Source organism: Calliphora vicina, chromosome 5, assembly GCF_958450345.1.
Source record: "Calliphora vicina chromosome 5, idCalVici1.1, whole genome shotgun sequence".
Lineage (NCBI taxonomy): Eukaryota > Metazoa > Arthropoda > Insecta > Diptera > Calliphoridae > Calliphora > Calliphora vicina.
The window spans coordinates 59,217,986-59,231,396 of NC_088784.1; the positions used below are offsets into that span (position 1 = coordinate 59,217,986).

General features: G+C 28.8%; 1 protein-coding gene across 1 annotated transcript in view; it reads left to right on the forward strand.

Moving 5' to 3' along the window:
- The first annotated feature begins 1,376 nt into the window (after positions 1 to 1,376).
- sano (serrano) overlaps positions 1,377 to 13,411 on the forward strand; it is a 59,334-nt gene continuing 47,299 nt past the window's right edge. Inside the window, exons 1-2 of the mRNA XM_065511511.1 lie at positions 1,377 to 1,596; positions 2,050 to 2,295. The gene's annotated coding sequence lies outside the window, so the exon portion shown is untranslated. The remainder of the gene's footprint in view (positions 1,597 to 2,049; positions 2,296 to 13,411) is intronic.

Sequence of the window (13,411 nt, forward strand, 5' to 3'; positions counted from 1 at the left end):
TATCAATATCTTTCTGACTAAGTCAGAAACACTGACTTGTTGTTGAATAAAATATTAAGAAAGTTTATACAAATTTTTTTAGTATGAAAAAGTTCAATATTTTTGATATTTGCAAGGAAAAATGAGGGCTCCGAAGAAAAGAAGGTACTTTTTAGAATTTTTTACAAATTTATTTTTTGGTATTTTTATAATATTTGGGTTTAAATCTTCCAGAAAAAATCAATTTCCCAAAATTTTTTAAATTTTCAAAAACGTACCTTTTGTTCTGCGGCTCCTCAAATATATTAATCAGCAAAGAGAATATAAAAACACAATTTTAGAAGACAAATATTTGTGTTTACTTGTTATCTTCAAATATATAAATATTATAACAATATTTGATACACATATGTATAATATCACTAAAATATACCCACTGTGCAGCATCTTGTAGCCGCAAAACCACTTAACACAGACTGGTTTTTTGCCAGTTAACTTAACAATGCTCTGTTAAATTTAACAGTGTTAATGTTAAATCTCTATCACTGAAAGCTGCAGCGACGTTAGCAGATGTTAAGCATGCGCTTTAACATTGTCTCTCTGTCCAACCGTTCATCTGTCCGTCCGTCCTTTCGTCTGTCTGACTGCCTATCAATATTAATATTTTTTAACAGTCTAACGAGTTGGTTTGTGTAGTTGTTTTCTGTTTTTTTTTGTTAATTCACTCTTTAATAAATAAAATGAAATGAAAACGACATCACTTGACATTCTTAAACCGCTTTGCTACTGCTCTCTTACTCTCCCTAAATTTTTGTAAATTCTCCTATTCGTTCGGTTTTTTTGTTATTTTTGTAAAACTGCTCAGCTGGCTTCAATTACATGTGAGTATCCAGTATATGTGAGTATCTGTTTGTTAGTTGCTTGGCTGTGTAGTTTATTTCTAAAGACTGAAGTTTAAGCTTCATTGATTCTTAAGCTGCGGGCAAAAGTAAATTTATAATTTTTGTGTATAATTTTTTAGTTTCTTTCAGTACACATCGTTTAACGTATTCGTTACTCTGTACATTTGTTCGACTGTATGACGACTGTTAACATGTTTAATGGTGCCTGGTTTTTCGGATTGTTTTTGTTTTCATATTTATTTCTTTCTAAACGGTTCTCTCTTCGTCATCGTAATCGTTAATAAAATCAAAACAACAACAATAATCTTCTGCTTTTTCTTTTTTTGTATTTTATTATACAATGTTCTTTGATTTAATTCTTTTTCTATACACGTCCTCAACGTTTGGCTACAAAAAAAAAACTTAACAAATTTCTTTAGTGCTGGTAGTCGTCGTCGTCGTAGTCACTGTGTTGCTGTCGTCGCTTAAAAGAGAGGAAACAATAAAAACAACAACAACAAAAAAAGTTGGAAAAAAGTTTTGTTAGCCACACTAATGTCAGTACGGGTTCTGTAGGTTTAGTCTTCACTCAGAATCCATTTTATTAATGTGTCTTTTAACAGTCATTGCGGTTGCGGTAGAAAACGAAAAAACAAAAAACTTCCAAAGAAATTAAAAACAAAACGAGAGAAAAAAACACACACAATTAATTATAAAAATTAACAAAGCAACAAATGTAATTAAATAATAAAAATAGAAATAATAAATTAAATTAATTTAAAAAAACGTAATTTTAGTGGAAAATACGAAAATAAAACAAAAGACTTTAGACACAAGCTGGCTTTAAAGAAATTTTTGCAAAAAAAAAAAAGTTTAAAACAAAACAAGTGTTGGAAAATTAAAATTCTATTAAGCAAAAAAATATATGAAATATTTATCAAGAAAGAATTTTATTTGTGATTAACATAACAATAATTTATAATTAAAAACCAAACAAGCAAAAACTCAAAAAAAATATATATAAATTCTTTTAATTTGATTTGAACTTTGTTTATTTTTTGATTACAGAATATTATGAAATTTACCGTTATCAAATCTCAAGACAAAACAAAGTGTTAAAAACAAATATTAAAAAAAAATCAACAAAAAAATTATCATTAACAAATTACTTGTTATTGTTGTCTTTTAGCTCCAGTTGCTGAGAAATTCTTTTGATCGGCATTTAAAACAGCTGCCTGCTCCTCATATACATTGTGTTAATTTTTTTGGACAAAAAAAAAACATAAGCAAGAAAAATAAAACAAATAAAATATAATAAGAAATCTCCATAAATATACAAATGTTTTATTTGTTTTTTGTCCAGCCGTGTTAAATATAAAAAAATGAAAGCGAAATTTATATTATCTTTTAAGTGCTGAATATGTTTTTATTGTTTGTAAGTATTTCATTAATATTGTACCTAAATATTTTCAAGCCAAATGACATGATTCATATTGTTAAGTAATAAACGGTTTTTTAATGAAAATATCAACAAAAAAAACTTGAAATTTGGGTGAAATTTTTTGTTAAAGTTTCGTAAGAAAACGAAATTTATTGTGACATTGAAAGGAAAAGTGCTTGTGTGTGTAATAAGTAGGCAATATTTTGTAACAAATTATATGTTTTAAAAAAAATTAAATAAATTAAATAAAAAGAAAGAAGTATGAAATTTTTTAAATATTTGGAAATATAAGCAAAGATTTGCTTTCAAAAAAGTGGATATAAATCTGCACTTTTTAAATGAATTGTCCGATTTTATTCAAGAGATACAGTTGATTTTATGTTTTGAATTAGGGCCTTATGGAATATCAGGGGTTGTGCTTACAAGACCCCACAATGGAGCACCTAGGGTATATGAAAAATTTAAAAAAACAAATTTTAATATTAGTAGTAAATTATTCAGGCTCGAGTTAGAAAGAAAATTTTTAATTATTAAATATAATTTATTAAAAATAATTTTAAAGAATACAAAAAAAGTTCTATTGAGGTACACTGCAGAATGGAATTAATTTTCAGGATTAACCACCACCACGTTTTCATGTGTTTCTGAAACTAAATTTTTAAAAAGATCCGTATTTACTAATTTTCAAGTTACAGTAGTATTTCGGTGGGTGCTGGCGGCTACAATTTTTTTACAAAGACATTCCCCAGAAGTTTCTTTAAATGATGTATATAGTCATTGGACGGGCTTCGACGGTTCTTTTGGCAAGCTGTATAACATTCTTAGAAAAAAAAATAGTATATTTGAGACCCAAGTTTAAAGGACTATAACAGGAAAATGGAGAAGCCCATAAATATAAGATATACACTTAATAAAAGCTTATATCAATGTTTATCTATATTTTGAAGTATGAATTTCTATATGGTAAAACAATTGAGATATATCTAATTTAGTAAAGCAGTAAAATATTAAAAAGAAATTAACGAACATATGATTCAAAATTTATTGAACTTCTGGCGCTTCTGTCGAGAAAAAGAAATGTCCACTTGAAAAACCCATTTGTATTGGAAGAGAACAGATTGTCAGCTTCCGAAAAAACTTAGTTTTTCCAAATTCTGAAGATACCGATTTTCATAATTTTGTCCACCTAGACTTTGATTTGGAACCACAGTGCACCCTCTCCTAACCACTCTTTTGCTTTCTATAATCTTATTTCTATGTTTTCTTTGATTTAGTTAGACGAAGTTTACAATTTAATGAACACGAGACTGAATAATTTACTAATATAATAAAAATATATTTTTGTACCCTTCACCAAAGGCAGGAGGAGACGTAACGGTCAAAAACCTACGTCTATTGTCAAAAATCTAAATAACACATATGATTTGTGTTATTTTGGTTTGACAAAACGGAGTGTCTAGTTTCTATGTATAATTGGCAAAGGTATATAGAAGTTTGTCATTCCGTTTGTAACGAAGTCGATATAGCCACGTCCGTCTGACCGTAAATCCGTCTGTATGTTGAAATTCACTTTCTGTAGCCACCAAATAACTTAAGTACGTACATGGTTAATAGACCAGGTTCGGTTGCTATTTAAAATCGGCCCACAAATGGCTGAGACATAAGGAAAAAACCAGGACAACCTAGATTTTTGGCCTATTTTTGATCTATATCTGGATTACTAAGTCATTAATATAAACAATATGGATATCTAATGATAGACATTTCAAATTTCTTTGTGAAAACGTATATGGTCATATTCAGTTGGACCTACAATGGATCAAAATCGGAAAAAATATTTTTTAAACCGAATTTTTTTACCCAAAAAAATTTTTTTTTCTAATAATTATAAAAAAAATAAAAAATAAGTTAAAAAAGCAATTTTGAAAAAAAAAAATAAATTTCGTTAACCTAAAACTATTCAAATTTTTACTTGTCTTTTGTTCATTGAATGAAACATATATTTTTTAAGGTATCGTAATAATGAATAATAAAAATAAATTTTAGTATAATTTAAAAAAAATACTACCTAAAAATTTACAATTTTTACAAAATCAGCTCCACTGTACTTATTTTTAAGAGTTCGGGTAACAGTTTACTGGCAGAATAAGAATAAATTTATTTATTAAAATGTGTGAAGAAATTTGCAAAATTCAATGCTGCATTTTTTTATTTAATGATAAACTTAGAAAAGTCAAGATAAAATTCTGAAACTTAAATATATTTTAAAGCGATTACTTAAACAGGATTTGTTATTTTAATATTTGCTTTAAAATTAAAATTAAATTAATAACTGTCCAGATTTGTACAATTCACAAACTCTACAAAGCTTTGCAAACTGTATTTTTATTTTCTGACGGGAAAAATAAAAACTCCTCAAATGAGTTTTATTTTATGACGGCAAATTAAAACTCTCTTTTTAAGAGTTTCAACCGAACATTTATTTTTTCGATGAAAAATATCTTTTAACTGTGGTGTTCAGATAGTTTTTTAATGCCACCATAGATTCTGAAAGACCACTTCAATACGAATCTATGGGTATATGACAGTATAGGCCTCCATTGACTCTAACATGGAGAGTTCTTGAGTTTAACTTTTCTGGATAACCGTTATCTACGGTATCTGTTTTGGATTTTATTTCGTGGATTTGTTTAAAAATCATTGCTGAGTCAAATTGTATGTTCATGTAAAAACTTGGATTTTTGGCATTTTTTTTTTTTCGAAAAAAGGACTTACATTCTTTTTTAGTTATACGAAACATTTAAAAACAAAAGTGTAATATGTTTATATATGTTTACTTTTATCTAAAAAATAAATTTATAAGAAATATTATAAATGAAAAAGAATTAAAAAATGTTTGTTACTGCGAGGAACAGAGTTCTTCAAATTACACGTATTTTGGATAAAAATTTAAAATTAAAGAGAAAATAAAAAATATTTGAAAAAGCCATCCGCGGGAATTTGCATACATAGAAAACACCCCCTTAAATTCTTGTAAATATTTTTTCTGTTAATTGTCAGTAGGTCAGTTGTGCTAAATTGTTGTAAAACGGAATTGTAAAAGATGTCTCAGTATTGCTGACAACCAGCTGATTTGTACTGCTACAGCTTGCTGATATTTGTTAACAAATAGAAGAAATTCAGATGGTTCAGGTGCAAAAGTCAGTAGGAATCTGAAATTACTAACTAAAATATTATTCATACATAATTTAATCCATATATTGACAAAATATTAAAAAGTTTTAAAATCGATACATACAAATATGTATTTCTAACATTTTAAACATAAACAACTCCCACCAGTAATAAATGATGAATAAATTTCCCCAAAAAAAAATATTTTTTTATGTCCACAAATTATTGTTGTTTTGAATTGTATTTAAAATTCGTTTGTTTTTAAAATCAACTTTGAATTTAATTTATATTTGAGACGCCAGTTTTTTAACTGTTAGATGTTTTTTTATGTTTCTAATTTCAACCAGTTTGAATTCATCACAAAATCGTTATTTTTTTGTATTTGCTATTTTGCATGAATGACGTTTGTTGGCGGTTTAATCTTTTTAATATCGATTGTTTTGTTTTGTTGTATTTTTCTTTTAAAAATTATTTTGTTTGTTTTTTTTTAATTTTAACTGGTTATTCACACATCAATGAACGAACGACCTTATGACGTTTCACTAAATTTATGATTATTTCTAGTTCATTTACTTAAATAAAATAGACAATAGATAGACTTATAAAAACATACCTACATTTTAATATAAACCCATTTATTATATCACTCAGGTGGAGGTGGCGTTGAAGATGATTTTCAACAGAAACTTTTTTGTCTACAAATTGTTTGGATTAGATGTGTGATTATCGATTAAATTCATGCATTCGCATGTGAAAAGATTCATAAATACATGGTTATAGTGGGCGTATCTTTAAGTTGAAGATTTTAGGGTTTTATAGTTTTCATATTAATTTTGTTTTCTTGATCAAAATGTAGATTACAAGATAACATGTTTAATCTGTTTAAAATTTTATTGAATAAAGATCTGTTGCTCATTATCATTAGTTATTGTTGGTATGTATTTTGATTTATTTTAATACTCCAAATATTAGCATTATTAGAGGTCATTATCTTATTATCAATTCATTTGAAGCATTTAATATTATTAGTTACTTAAATTTGTAAAAGTTTGTTATGAATGGTGATGAAGTTCATATTTCAGTAATATAACATTTACGTACATATATAGAAGAATCAGCTAAAGCTAGTACTATGAAAAATATATTTTTATAGCCTACATATCGTCCCCTTAATAAAACAATAGTGTATATGTAATTTGTTTGCCATTTCGAAATAATTGAGTTTAAAATGTTTGTGTTAGTAGTAGGGTATTCAATCGGTTAACCGTTAATCGGTTAACCGATTAATTTTTGTCGGTTAACTGTTCGAATAATTCAAAATTGGCGATTTTCAAATAACAAATAAACCGATTAATTTGTGTCGATTAACCGATTAACCGAAATTTATTATTTTTGCACTTTTTTGTATTTATTTTTAAATTTTAATTCAAATGTCAAAGTAAAATTACATATTTGTTCGAACATCCAAGAATCATGTTTAAGGTATTTATAGACGGCAATACTGAGTATTAATATTTGGCAAAAACTCAAGTATCATACTACAATTTCACCGTCAAAACAAAATTTGATTAGATTTTCAAAAAATACAAATGATTTTTGATTTACTGTCGGTATCAAAATTTGTTTAAAAAAGTTTTTATTTTCATATACATATATCGGATATTGCACTTGATCAACAAGAGGGTATTAGATATTTTAAATTTCACATTTTTTTCATTTTCAATTTGAAAAGTGTTAATACTGAGTATTGCCGTCTATAAATACCTTAATGAGTATAAAAACTGACATATTTAATTTACATGTATTTGTCGGTTGAGAACATGATAATAGACGAAACTGGAGACACTACGGAAATAAGTTTTTATCAGAAATTATCGAAATTAGTAAAAGTATTTCTAAAAAATCCAAAAAGGACTTCAATGGTATAATGGAGATTTTATATGCTTAGAAAAATAACTGAGATATTGGATATTTTTTACCATGCCTTACTTTCGATTTCACTAACATCTACAAACAGCGAGAGAGTTTTTTCCAAGTCGAGTTTTATTAAAACTAAAGAAAATTAATTACTTTTTGGTTGAATTGCTATGTTTTGCCTATTTTGTATTTAAGTACAGAAAATTCGTGGATACATTTTCAGTTTAAAATTTAAAAAGAAATTATTCGGTTAATCGATTAATTTAAAATTAACCGATTATTAACCGATTAAATCTTAACCCCGATTAATTATTTGCTCGATTAACCGATTAAACCAGAAACCCGATTAATTGAATACCCTAGTTAGTAGACATCTAGAACAAAAGTAATATTTCAATTGATCTTTTGACCAACTTTGTAGAAGTAGAATGGTGTATATGCTTATACACTATTGTTTTATTGAGGGGACGATATAATCTTTGTCTCAATTTTATTTCACTCTCATCAAAATAAAAAATAATAATTCCTCAAATTCTGTCCGGAATGGTCGAAATATAAACGAACCCCCGATGTTTTACACTATTAAACCAAGTTTTTAAAAAAAGTAAGATTGCTATATTCGGCAGTGCCGAATCTAATATACACTTCACCAAATTTGACTTTAAAATAAAAATTTTAAATATTTTTAGGTAAACAAACTTAAAAAAAAATTATAAATTTATTTTTTTAATTTATTACTGAACAAAATTTTATGGGAAAATTTATTTTTTTTAAATTTTGATGAAAAAATTTTACAACAAAAAAGATTTTTTGGTGAAAAAAAAATTCGGGTAAAAAATATTTTTCGATTGTAGGTCGGACATACTACAAATATCTATTATTAGATATCCATATTGTCTATATTAATGACTTAGTAATCCAGATATAGATCAAAAATAGGTGGGTCGATTTTAAATAGCAAACGAACCGAGTCTATACCAGATATATTGCTGTATCATGATGAATCATGTATGTAAGTTATTTGCGGGCTAACAAACTAATATATAGCCCAAAAGGCTTAATAAAAAATAATTTCAGCCTTTTTGGAATATAATTGAAAACAAATTTAATCATTCAATACATTTTTAAAGCTATTTTATAATGGATTTGCATTAAAGAAAATTTTAATGATTCAATAAAGAATTTGTTCTATAAAGAATGAATTAAATACATTTGAAGTACAATGGAATTAAGCCTATGAATTAATTCATAATGAATTCATTAACGGATTGGTGAAGAGGTAAAATTTATTTTGATTTTGAAAATGGAATTAAGAATTATTTCTTTCGAACTTTTTGGTGTTAATGTCCTTTTATCAACAACAGAGTAAAATACCAAATTGATTTGTTCCTAAGAAAATTAATCCCAAAATAAAAATATTTTTAAACACCAACCTAACACCCACCATCAACAAATTTTTTCACAAAAGATTTCTATCATTGATTAACTGCTGAAATTGTATTTAAATTATAAATAGTAACTAAAAACCTTTTAGAAATAAGTGGACCGTTTATATTATGTCGCGTGGTTTATATAAGTTTTTAAAAATAAATTTTAAATTCTGAGTCTTTATTGTAAAACGATGTAGTTAATCCGCCAACCTGGCTATTGAAAACATATTCACATGCAAAATTTCAATTATAACTTGTCTTTTTTGAACTGGGTTTCCTACTTTTTTTCTCTTTATATCAAATGATTCTTTCTTTTCTTTCCAATTTCATTTCTTCCCTTCACATCTAGTTCAAACCTAGTTATATTCCTAAAGGGTATCACAATGGATCCTATGGGTCTCCGAGTGGAAGTGTACTTCTTATAGTACACACCCCTTCAATTCAATCTACCTATCTTAAAATAATTTCACAAACATTAACATAAGTGTGAAAACAAAAAAACGATTTAAATAAAATTTAGGTTTTATTTATGTATGTCTAAATACCCTGCCCAAAAATAAATTTCCCCCAAAAAATATTTCTAATACAAATAATAGAATAAATTTTAAATGTAAATTTCTCTACAACCCAAAATTTCTACTCAAGAAAAAAAAATAATCTCAAACTACAAAATTGTTATCGAAACAATGAAATCAAATCAAAACGTGATCGCAACAAGATCAAAACGATAAATAATGCAACAAAATTTGTAACTCACTTTCTTTACACAGAAACAATGCTTAAACAAACATCCGCAAAAAAAAATTCAAAAAGTTTCTAATGTCGATATACAGAAATAAAAAAATAAATATTTTTTGTTGTTATTTAAAGTCATATGACACACTTATTGTTGGGTATTTTCTTTTTTAAGGTCAATAAGTTAACAATTTTAAAATTTGAAAAACAAAAAATTATAACAAAAACTTTGTTTGCAAAAAAAAAATTAAAATAATAAAAAATACATAGCATAGACCTGCCACTTTGGGAGTTGCCCAACCCAAAAGAAAATAAAAATTAGAAAACCAAAAAAAAAAGAAGTAATATGTGTCTAAAATCAAACAAAATTTTCCCATTGTCTTTATGCCACAATAACAGCCACAAACTTAGAAGAATAAAGAGTTGAGGAAGGGTTTTCCCTTGCTTTAACAGGCCATAGCGAACATAATGTCCAAATATTTTTTTTTTCGTTTTTGTGTGCTATGTTTTTTTCTAACGATCCATCTAAGTATGTGCAAGTGCTTGGTGTGAGCACATATTTATTCTATCTATCTATTCCTCAATGAAGCGCAACATAATGGTCTGTAACTTTCGTTGCCAGTTTTGGCCAAAGGCCCGCTAACAATAACAACAAATAAACAATAATAATAAGAAATATGTATAAACTTTTTAACTCATTTAAAATTCTTTCATGATTTTTTTCTTTTTCTACAATTTTTTTTTGTTGCTAAAACAGAAAAGGCAAGTGTCACACACCAAACTGTTACTTGTAAAAGAAATTGAAAACAAAAGAACTCAAACACACACAGATACAACTCACACAGATACAACTCACACAGATACATAACAGCTACACACATGTACAAAACAAACTTTAACTATAAAGAAGAACAAACATAAAAAATCAAATATTATTTTTATGTTTTTTTGTATTTTTTTTCGAAAATAAACTTTAATCGAATGCACAATCACAACAACAACAACAGCAACAAATACTACGACATTTATTGTCTTCTTTTGTCTCCTGATAAGCTTCACTGCATGCTCAATGAATTATAAATATTTATTTACAGTTTGTTAAAGAATTCATTCATTGAACACAATTTTAAATTATTTCTCATTCAAATATTGAGCTTTAAGATTATTTGAGTCAGAAGTAGACCCCATTAGTGGTTTGTTACATGCATTTCCAAAGTGTCTGTTTAGAGTTTACCCTAAGGAGGTGGTGTACTTTTCCCACTGCTCTGGAATCTTATCATCAAAACTCTACTTAAAGACATGAAGAAAACATATTGTATGACGAGTAAATATCCAAAATACAATATTCCACTAAAGCTGGATTTCCGCATACACCGTAATCGGCGCCGATAACGAAAACTGAAACTGAAAAACGTTTGTGTTCGTCACCGTCTCGTTTCTGAATTGTTTGTTTTTTTTAATTTTGGATGTCGCACATAAATAGAATTTCATTATTTTTGACAAAATCTATTATTTTTTCCTCTTCCAATAAAGAAAACTTATTTTTTTTATTCATTTTGATTTTCTTTAAATTTCAAATAAAAAATAATTAAAATTATTTCGTTCCTACGGCGCCGAAAACAACCTACTTGAAGTTGTTTTCGTTCCGGCCCCAAATGACAGGTTTTTCGTTACTAATAGGTGCCGTTTCGTTCCCAATTTTCGTTGCCGATTTCTGAAAAAACTTTTTTCGGTGCAAATGTATGGAATTTCGTTTTCGGTGCCGATTGCGGTGTATGCGGAAACGTAGCTTAATGAGGCACTATATTTCTGTAAAACCTCATTTGGCCTAAACGTTAGAATCAGCTCTATAAACCTAAACAGGATTTTTTCAAGTGTCTCGGATTTCTGAAACGGTGTAGGAACTACTTCACTCCATCTGATCTCCTCACTATTTACACCTCCTATATCCAACCGAAAATGGAATACACGTCTCATGTATGAGCCGGTCTATTTTAGAGCTTCTCGACCGCGTACAGGAGATGGCTAAGGCAAAATCTATCCCTCTAAAACCCTGTGTTGGTGACTGAGTTGTGATTTCATTAATTCCTTCTTCACCTACAAGGCTAATTTCGAGTCCTGTCTTGCATGCTCATCCGCAATCGCAATGCCCTTAATATCACAGTGTCTGGCATCCAATACAGTCTTACTTCGAAGTGTTTCATCATCCTGTCTGGGGCTCGCTTAAATCTTGTATCAGATTGGATTTGATCATGTGACCCATTATGTAGGTCTATTGAAAGTGCGCTTAATGAGTCGGTGGGTTGTATAGAGCACAGTTTGAAGCATAAAGAATATACTTTGGCAGCATTTTTGGATATAGAAGGAGCCTTTAATAACATAAAGATAGAGGCTATTAAGGATTCGTCAGTGGAACTTAGGGTTCACGACTTCCTGGTGAGTTGGATAGTTTAAATGCTGGATTGCAGGATTATCAACTCAACCCTAAGATCAGAGGACGACTTACCAGAGGCACATCGCAAAGTGGAGTTGTTTCTCCTAATTTGTGGCTACTAGCGGTAAACTCCATTCTCAAAATCTTAGAGTCTAATGGTAGGATGATAGTCGACTATGCAGATGACCTGATGATCCTGATTAAAGCATCATCCTGCATGATGTCACTATCAGCACATGGTGATCTCTCGTCCTGGCCAGGAACTCACAGGTTGGGTGTAAACCCATCGAAGACAGAATTGGTCATCCCCAGAGTGCTGGTCCAAGAAGAAAAAAATCTGAATTCCTAGGATATTCCACGTTTGGAATGGTTTTCGTCCCTATTTCGACTAATTGCAGGACAGTGGCATTTGTAATGTTCCAATGTTTCGTACTCTGTACATCGTGTTGTCGGATAAACCAATATAAACATCAACTCTGTGTATCCAATTAACACACTAACTAGTCTTCTGAATGTTGGCTAACTCAGGTTCAAAATTTCCTTTGGTTTTTTTATATACCCACCATCAAAAGGATTTATTTTGTCATTATATTTGTAACACAACGAAATGTTGTTCGTAGATCCAAGAAGTAAATATATGCTGGGACTTTCTACCAATTTCTGATATTTTCGTTTACTGCCCACTCCTTAAGTTTATCCTTAAACTTTGAGAGAGGTTCTGGTGTTTTCCAGATTGAGAGTGTCCATACGTGATTCCATCCTGAACAACTTCTTCGCCTTCTCGTTTCCAACAATTCCATGCTAACTTGGGATCCATATTATCTCAAGATTTTCACAATTTTAGTATGAATTCATTTCATTCTTACATTACAAAACGTTCCGAGATTTAACATTACGGTCAAAATACTCGTTTGAGTTTTGTTATCAATCCTCTTCAGCCATTCAATGACCACAGAAAAGACAATATTATTTCAGCAAATTATTTCATACAAACTCATTCCCCTTTATTCAGACACATTTGAATCATCTGTATATAAATCGGTTCCATGGTTATTCCTTAGTCTCGTTACTCAATCCCCTTATTTTCCGACTGGTATTATGAAGATGTAGTTTAATTGAAATATTGTGTTAGTTCCTTAATTAGATACCACCCGAAATGTTGTCAAAACTATAGTTGTTATGGTCTAGTCAAAATTGTAGACGTTATCAATATGAATGGACCTGTTTTCGATCTAGATTTCTAGATGACTCCACCATGAAATTCCGGTTTGTGTGTCAAATATAGTATTTATTTGCGCCAGTTGAATTAGAGACTATCGTTCAGGCTATCAGATTACAGTAGCGTAATTCAAGTTGAAATTATGGCAGTAAAAAGTAGGAACAAATTCAGTACCATGGAATAGCTGACAGGGATTACTGA